This window comes from Culicoides brevitarsis, chromosome 1 (assembly GCF_036172545.1).
Source record: "Culicoides brevitarsis isolate CSIRO-B50_1 chromosome 1, AGI_CSIRO_Cbre_v1, whole genome shotgun sequence".
Taxonomy (NCBI): domain Eukaryota; kingdom Metazoa; phylum Arthropoda; class Insecta; order Diptera; family Ceratopogonidae; genus Culicoides; species Culicoides brevitarsis.
Window position 1 is genome coordinate 2840953 of NC_087085.1, and position 8590 is coordinate 2849542.

The 8590-nt window shown below is 21.9% G+C and overlaps 1 long non-coding RNA gene across 1 annotated transcript in view; it reads left to right on the forward strand.

Moving 5' to 3' along the window:
* The window catches only part of LOC134827256 (uncharacterized), a 52115-nt gene extending 44291 nt beyond the window's left edge, over nucleotides 1-7824 (forward strand). Inside the window, exon 5 of the long non-coding RNA XR_010161761.1 lies at nucleotides 7537-7824. This is a non-coding gene — a long non-coding RNA (uncharacterized LOC134827256). The remainder of the gene's footprint in view (nucleotides 1-7536) is intronic.
* Nucleotides 7825-8590: the final 766 nt, after the last annotated feature.

Here is an 8590-nt window from a genome sequence, read left to right on the forward strand (position 1 = left end):
TTAAATGTATTTTCTATTATTCATGAAAATGGCTTATTATTATTCTTGTTCGTGTAGTAGTTATCATTGTGTCTGTCTCGTCCCGTGATATGTAGTGAAAAATTATATTTTATTATTAAAATTTTTGTAAAATTTTCATTTTTTTGTGCAAACAGCGTGGAAATTGTGTTTAAACATTTATTTATCTATTTCGCTTTTGTGCCGAAAAATCAACTATTTATAATAATGGAACTGTCATGGCATGTCGTCGTCTCTCTTTCTCTCTCACGAGATTTCTTTTGTGACTTCCATTGTTAATTTTTTTTTTACTTTTTGCAAATCAAGATGTCACTTGACACTGCATGACAACTTTTCTTCTTCTTCTTCCGTTTTTGCTTTTGACAAGTCGTCATCTATTCGACCATTCGAAAGTAAAATATCTTCAGAAATCTACGAGAAATTGAAAAAGACACTTGTTTGTAATTAACATTGACGTTTGCAATTAAGAATAATTCCGTTCCACTCATCAAACAATTATCCCTTTTCCGCACTTTGCGAAATGCCGGCACGTCATCAACTCATAATTTGATTAAAAAGTCCTTCATTTTCCCGTTTTTTGCGAAGAAAGTGCGAGAATCAACAAAAAAATATTTGTTCACTTGAAGGGAAATGTGTAATGGCTTTAAAAGTGTTTACCGAAAAATACTTGAAAATGTAATTTTTTTAATAATTTTAATGGGTTTTGAAACGAACCTTAAATGAAAAGGAACTTTATTATTGTGTGAATGGGAAGAAAAGTGAACGGAAGAAATGCAAAATTTAATTAAACAAATCGATTTGTGTAACAACTTCATTCAAAAAAACAAATACCGCGAGTTCGTTTTATTTTTTTTTTTAATAATTTAATTTTTTAATAAAAAAATAAAATATATTTTAAATTTTTTTCTTAATATATTTTTTATTTAAAAAAAAATAATTTTTTTGAATTTTAATTATTTTTTTTTTAATTTTAAAATTATTTTTTTTATAAATTCAATATAATTTTTTTTAATTTTACAAAAAATAATTTTATTAAATTAAAATTATTCACATTTAAAATAAAATTTATTCTAAATTTAAATGGAATAAATTTAAAAATTAATTTAAAAATAAAAAAAATTGAACGAAATTAAAAATAATTTTTTAATAAATTATTTTTTAAATAATGCTGAAAATTATTTTAATTAAAATAAAATTATAATTTTTATATTTTATTAAATTTAAATAGAATTACTTTGAACATCAATTTAAATTAATAAAAAATAAATTTAATTTAAATTAAAATAAAATTAAAAAATTCATAAAATTTTTAAATAAACTTTAAATTAATTTAAATTGAAAAAAAATATTTTTTAATAAATGAAATTAATTTTACTTCAATGAATTAAATTTTTTGATTATTTTATTTTTTTTTTTTTAATTTTTTAAATTTTATTAAAATTTATTTTAATTTAAATTATTTTTTAATTTTAAATAAAATTTATGTTTAAAATAACTTTAATTAAAAATAATTAATTAATTAATTAATTTTTAAAAAATTAAATTAATTTCGTTTTTATTTAAATTTAATTTATTTTTTCAAAATTTATTTAAAAAATTTTTTAAATTTAAATAAAAATTTTTTTAAATTAATAAAAAAAAATTAAATTAAACTAATATTAATAATAAAAGAAAAAAAAAATATAAAAATTAAATGAACACTCGGTACTATCTCTCCCTAAAGAACGACAAAAAAAGGTCACACAATTTTTTCGTCATTAATTAATAAATGCTTGGAGTTCCCGAAAATACAAAAAAAAGCAACCACGACCGGAGAACAGATTTTATCGCGCGCGACATTTTCATTCAAAAATGAAATTAATTAAAAAAAATAAGGGTCAAAAGTTCAGTGAAGCATGAAAAAAAAAATTCGCGTTAAACAAAAATTGAATGTCGCCTCCATCAAAATGCAAAAAAAAATTTATTGATCACCGATGCGATGCTTGTCTACTGCCTTTATCGCATCGATCGTTATTCATCAACGCTGCCGTGTCGTCATGATGTCTGCATCACGCGAGATTTGATTTGATTTGACGACAAAACGATGTTCGCGAAAAATTTGCATTGTCGCTCGATGATTATTTTTTTTTGTCTCTCGAGTCAGTAAATAAACTCGTCGTTGTTTCGTCGGGAAACGATGAACACACAGGAATTTTCACAACATGTTGACACATTTTTATCCTGTGTTGACTGACAAACTGATCCAGAGAACTATCAACAAGCATTTTAATTTAATATGTCACTTTTCGTCGTGTCGAGTATCGAAAAAAAAAGTTTTATTTGCACAGGAAAAAAATACACGGAGATTTTAAATAAATAGAGACGAGCGGAAAAAAAATTGCAAACTGTAACAATATTAGCTGCCATCAATAAATAAAACATTTTTCACACACACACACACTTGAAACTTTTCAAATCGAAAATAAAGTTAAAAAGTATTAGAGCTGGATTTAAACTGATTACAGAAGGGAAAAAAATCCCTGAATCATGAAAACTCGTACCTCGTAGACGATAAATTTTTGTTAAAATCAAGTCGAGCAAACAAAAGAAGTAAGTCAGCAGATGCAATTGAAATTTATCCCGACACCACATCGTGACGTGAGAACTTTTTTTTATTCGATTTCGCAAAAAAATCAGAGTGAAAAAGTTTCGACAGCGTTAAATCTCATTTTTAATTAAAAAACAAAAAAAAGAAAAAAGTTCAATTGTCATTTTGTGATCAATTAGCGTGAAGCCTGCCTGCCTGCCTGGCAAGAAACGGCAATCATCATCATAAAAAGATCGTTTATCAAGTGTGTGCTCGATTGTGTCAAAAATAAATCTTTGTTAATACGAAAATCACGAAATCCCCAAAGAGAGCATGTTGTAGTAGGAAATGGAAATAGAAACGTGTGTCCCCAAACACGGCGCGGCGACAGTAATAAAAACTTACGCACTGCTTCAAATGAAAGAAATCCAAATCGAGCAAAGTTTAAATCTCAATTATGCATTATAATACAAAAAAGAATTGTAGAAAGTTGTCGTTTGAAGATTTTCTGAACGATTTTGTCGCATTTTTATATTTTAAAAATTAAAAATATTAAAAATAAATTTAAAATTATTTTAAATTATGAAAATTTAGAAATTAAAAATATTCTAAATTTTCATAATTTAAAATAATTTTTAATCTTTAGAATTTATTGAATTTTAAAATATTTTAAATAAAAATATTATTTTTTTTAAAAAATAAATAAAAATTTATTTAAAAAAAATTATTTCAAAAAAAAAACAAATTTTTTAGTTCATTCAAAAAATTTAAAATTAGTCGAAATGTTAACAATTTTTTTATTTATTTTTTTTTTTTTTTTGTTAAAAAAAAATTAAAAATTTTATTTAAAAAAAATAATTATTTTCTTTCTTTATTAAATATATTAAAAATTCTAAAATTAAAAATGAGTCAATGTTAAAATTTTTTTAAATAAAAATATTAATTAATTATTAAAAATAATTATTATTTGAAGAGCAAAAAATAATTATTTGAAATTAAAAAATTCTATCAAGTTCAAAATATTTTTTTTTAGAATTAAATTTTATAAAAAAAATAAATAAAAATTAAAGTTAATTTCAAATTATTTTTTTAATAAATTTTTAAATTTAATATTTTTAAAAGTAAAAATAAAATAAAATTATTAAATGAAATATTTTACAATTAACATTTAATTTTTTATTAATTTGTAAATAAAATTTTTAAAAAAATTAATTCAAATTAATTTAAATTAAAAAAAATTATTTTAAAAATATTTTAATGTAAAATAAAAAAAATAATAATTTTATATTTATTTAAAATAAAATTTACGGACTCAATTCCTGATTCATATCGCATTTTCCTTCGAAACGCATTAAAAATCAACGTTGAAAGAGAAAAACGAGATAAAGCATCGAAAGAAAGAAAAGGGAATTTTTTATCGTTATTTTAAATTTTTTTGGTATGCTACACGCCACACCACTCGAACGCACACCGCACTGAATCAAACAGAATGACGACGACCAGAAGAGATATACACAATTTTGGTGCAATATGGCAAATTTTTTATCACATCTTTCCGTTCGTCGTCGTTTTTTTTTATTTATATTCTTCGTTTTTTTTTTATTTTTTTGGACTTTTGCAGCAGCAACATTATTCATTTATTCACATTATGTACAAACAATAAATTATGTATCGATATCGAAATGCACCAGGCGTAATCACGGAAAAATTTCTTTTCGTGAATAATTGATTAGAGGCACGTGACTGTGTTTCGTGTTTTGTGTCAACCAGCAAAACGAAATAAATGACGTCGAGAAAAAAAAAGTAAAATAATACTCACCAAAAGCAGCATAAAAATGTCGCATTAAAAGTTAAATTGTGTTTTGTGTGAACTTTGTCTTTTGCTTAGATTTTTTTTTCTGTTTTTTTCTCATAATTGGTGTTTGCTTTATTCCCCTAAATTTTTTAAAAAGGAGAAGAATGGAGATTACCGTTATGTAAATTTTAGTAGGACATTAGAAAATCACGCCTTACAACCTTAATGACTGTTGTTAAAAAACAGTTTTAAATAAATTAACTTTTTTTTTGAAAGTCACGGTCTCATCGATAATTTTCTTTATTTTTCATCACATTCAAAAACCACAAAGGTTTTCATTAAGATTTTTATCATTTTCCGTTCATTTAGTTAATTATCGTTTATTTTTAAAACAATTTAAAAGGAAAAATTTGCCTTCAAAGTATCGTTATTGAAATTTTTCATGAAAAAAAAAATATTTTAATTTAATTAATTTAAATAAAAATATTTTTTCAATTTTATTAAATTCATTTTAATTTTTTTAATTAACGAATTTGAATTATTTTAAACTAAATAAAATTTTTTAATCAACTATTTTTATTAAATTTTAATTTTAAAATATTTTTTTATTATAAAAATAAATACAAATTTTATTAAAAAAATTAATTTAAAAAAAATAAAGATTTATTTTTATTTAAATATTTATTTTATTTAAATATTTATTTTATAAATTAAATAAAAATATTTTTTGACTTTATTAAAAAAAATAAAAAAAAATTAAATTAACAATTTTTATTAAAATAAAATTATTATTAAAATTTAATTAAATTAATTAATTTAAAAAAAAATAAATTATTAATAAAATATTAATAATTAAAATTTAATTTTAAAATATTTTATTAAAAATAAAAATTAATTTTTTGGAGCAAAATAAATAAAAATTAGCGAGAAATTGATAAAAATCTACAAAAACAATAAAATTTAAAAAAAAAAATATTTTTACTGAATTAAATAAAAATTCTCTACTGTGTGTGAAAAGCAAAAAAAAATTAAAATAAAGGAAGAAAGATCGTGTAAACATACACTCGACATCATAATACTAATAATAATAATATATTTTAATACCCACAAAAAAAAAGTTTTTTCATCAAAAAATTACGCCTGCTCACTTTTTTTTTGCTCCTGCAGAAATTATAATACGGCGAATGGCAGCGACAACGACGACGAAAACGACAACAATGGCACAAGCACGTCAAAATGTCGTTAAAAATTCACATCATATTAAATGAGTTCATCAAAAATTTAATGGGTTGTGTCATGAGCTTTTAAAACTCACCTTGCCTACTTTTCCTTCCTTACTTCCCGCAGCCGCTTTAATAATATTTTGTCGCGCATTCTAGATTTTATAAAATTTTATTTAATAATAATATTATTATTATTCATACATATCCCCGTTCAACATATGGACAAAACGACATAAAATGTATGTTTTTGCACTATTGTTGTTATGATTGCATTTTGAAGCGAGTTAAGCTCCGACACACAAAAAAATTATCTTTGTTATGTTTAAAATATGTGTGTGTGCAAAATATTCCCGTAATTATTTTTGTTGATGATTATTATATTGTAAATACGTGTTGGAAATAATAACAAGCCAACAAGCCGTATTAGTAATCATCGTCATCGTCACCGCCATTCAGTGTGTGCGAGAAATACGAGGATATAGCGCAATTTTATTATGCAAAAATAAATAAATTGATGATAACATGCATGAAATTTATTTCCATTTTCGATGTAATGCGTTTTTTTTTTGTTTTGTGTCTGTATTGTACATATTGGTTTTTCAACATCATCAACATTTCAATTAAACTTTTGTAATTGATATCGAGGATTATTAAACAAATTTAATAATAAATAGAGTAACTTTTGGATTTCGTGTTTTTCGTTTGTGGGAATGTCTTCCTGTTTGTCACTTTTGACTTTTTCTTCGATTGAAAATTATTTTTTAATAGAAAATGTCATGTTTTACAATTTTTTTTAAATTAATTTATTTTTTTTTATTTTTTATGAAGTTATTTTCACGTAAAATTTTGTAATATATAAAATTATTAAATTTAGTTATTTTATTTATTTATTAATTTAAAAAATAAAATTTAATTTAAAAAAAATAATATTTTAATAAATTAAAAAATTTATAATTAAATTAATAATTATAATTAAAAAATCAATTTTTATTAAATTATGTTATCTGACGTTAAATTCTATATATGATTTTTTTATATTTTTTTTTTTTGTTTAGATTTAATTTAAAAAAAATATTATTTTTAGATTTTTATTTATTTTTAATTTAAAAAAAAAATCAAATTCTATTTTTCATTTGAAAAAATTTTAAAAATAATTTATTTTTATTTATTTTATCATTAAAAAAAAGTAAAATATTTTTTTAAAATTAGTTTTAATTTATTCGTATATAAATAAATAAAATAATATTAAAAATTTAGTAAAAAATGAAATTCTAAATTTTTAGATGACTAAAGAAAATAAACTTTTAAATTCTAAATAATTATTTTTTTTTTTTTTAAATTAAATTTTCATTAATTAAAAAAAATTTATAAATTATTAAATTATTATAATCAAATAATTAATAAAAAATTAAATTTTAATTTAGGTATTATTTAAAAAAAATATTTTTTTTTAAGAAAAATTTCCATTAATTATTTAGGATGAAAAATGTTAAATAAAAATTTTTGGTCTTATTGCTTGGTTTGGAATTAATTTAACATCTAAATTTTATTTAATTAATTTTTTTTTTGATTTAAGTTTTGATCTTCAAATTTTCTTCCATCGAATTTGATAATTTAAATTCAAAATAAAATTCTAAAATTTTTCTAAAGAAATCACATCCAAGTTGAAAAAGTTGCCTAAAATAGTAAAATAAATTCAATTCTCATATAAAGAAAACGTTTCAAAGGCAAAACTTACCTGAACTTGTAAAATTGAATTTCAATTCAACATTCAACTCTTGCTCACCCATAAAACTAAATAAATTATCTAATTAAACTTTGATAGGACTTTGTTGACTCCTCACTCGGTGCCTTGATGCCTTGAATACGAAAGAAAAAAATACTTACTTACCATTTTATGGTCTAGCGATATCTATCTTCTTGTTTCTTCGCAGATATCTTGTTACTTTCACATCGCAATAAAGGACACCGCACCGACTTTGCTCCAACCCACACATTATTATTCTACATTTACACACTGAAAAAAGCAACGAGGAGGCAAAATGCAGCGAAAAACTATAAAAGAATAAGGAAATAAGGTGTCAGGTACACAACATCAATACAAATTGTTTAAATTTATTGCTGTTAAAATTGAGTATGGCGCCTGCATGCGCAAAAATACTCGGTTGAATTTTTATTTGTTTTTTTTTCCTCGAGAATGTATCCAAGTTATTTAAGTTGAAAGGGACTCTTTAAATATACGACCGGCAATAAAATATACGGATTACTTCTTTCTTTGCTCGGGCTTTCTTTGGAAACGGAAAAGAGACGCAAGGGTTAGAAAATAAAAAATTATGTTAAAATTTTAAATAAATAATAATATTAGCTCTAACACCTTCGCCAGAAGAAATATTTTCTGAGAACACGATTTTTCCGATAAATTCACATATGGTCGTCGTTTGAGAAAAAGTTTTGTTGACATCATTAATAATGCTTAGTCCTTTTTCCGTGTTGCCCTTTTGCCGTTATAATTTCAGTCCCGTGTTTATTTATAAACATAAGACACACATGATGTTTGTGCAGCATAATTTTCGGCGTTGATCCCTTTTTTCCCGAGTAATCATAACAGTCGACTGTAATTTTCGGTTGTACGACAATAATAGTAATAATAAAGCAGTACTTACCGAACAGTCTTTGTATCGCGGTGTCCTTTTGTGTTTCTTATGTACTACTTTGTTTTTGATGCATTTTTTGGTAAAGAAATTTTTACCATATTTTGATTATTTGCTTGGTTTGGATTAAAAGATATAAATTTTAAGAATTTTAATAATAATTTTTAATTGATAAAGAAAATACTTTAAAAAGTATCTAAATTAAAAATATAAATATTAAAAAAAATATATTTGTTTAAAAAAATAATATTATTTAAAAAAATCGAATAAAATGTTTAAAATTAAATAAAAATGAAAAATAATTATAAAAATAATTTGAAAAAAATAAAAATATGAA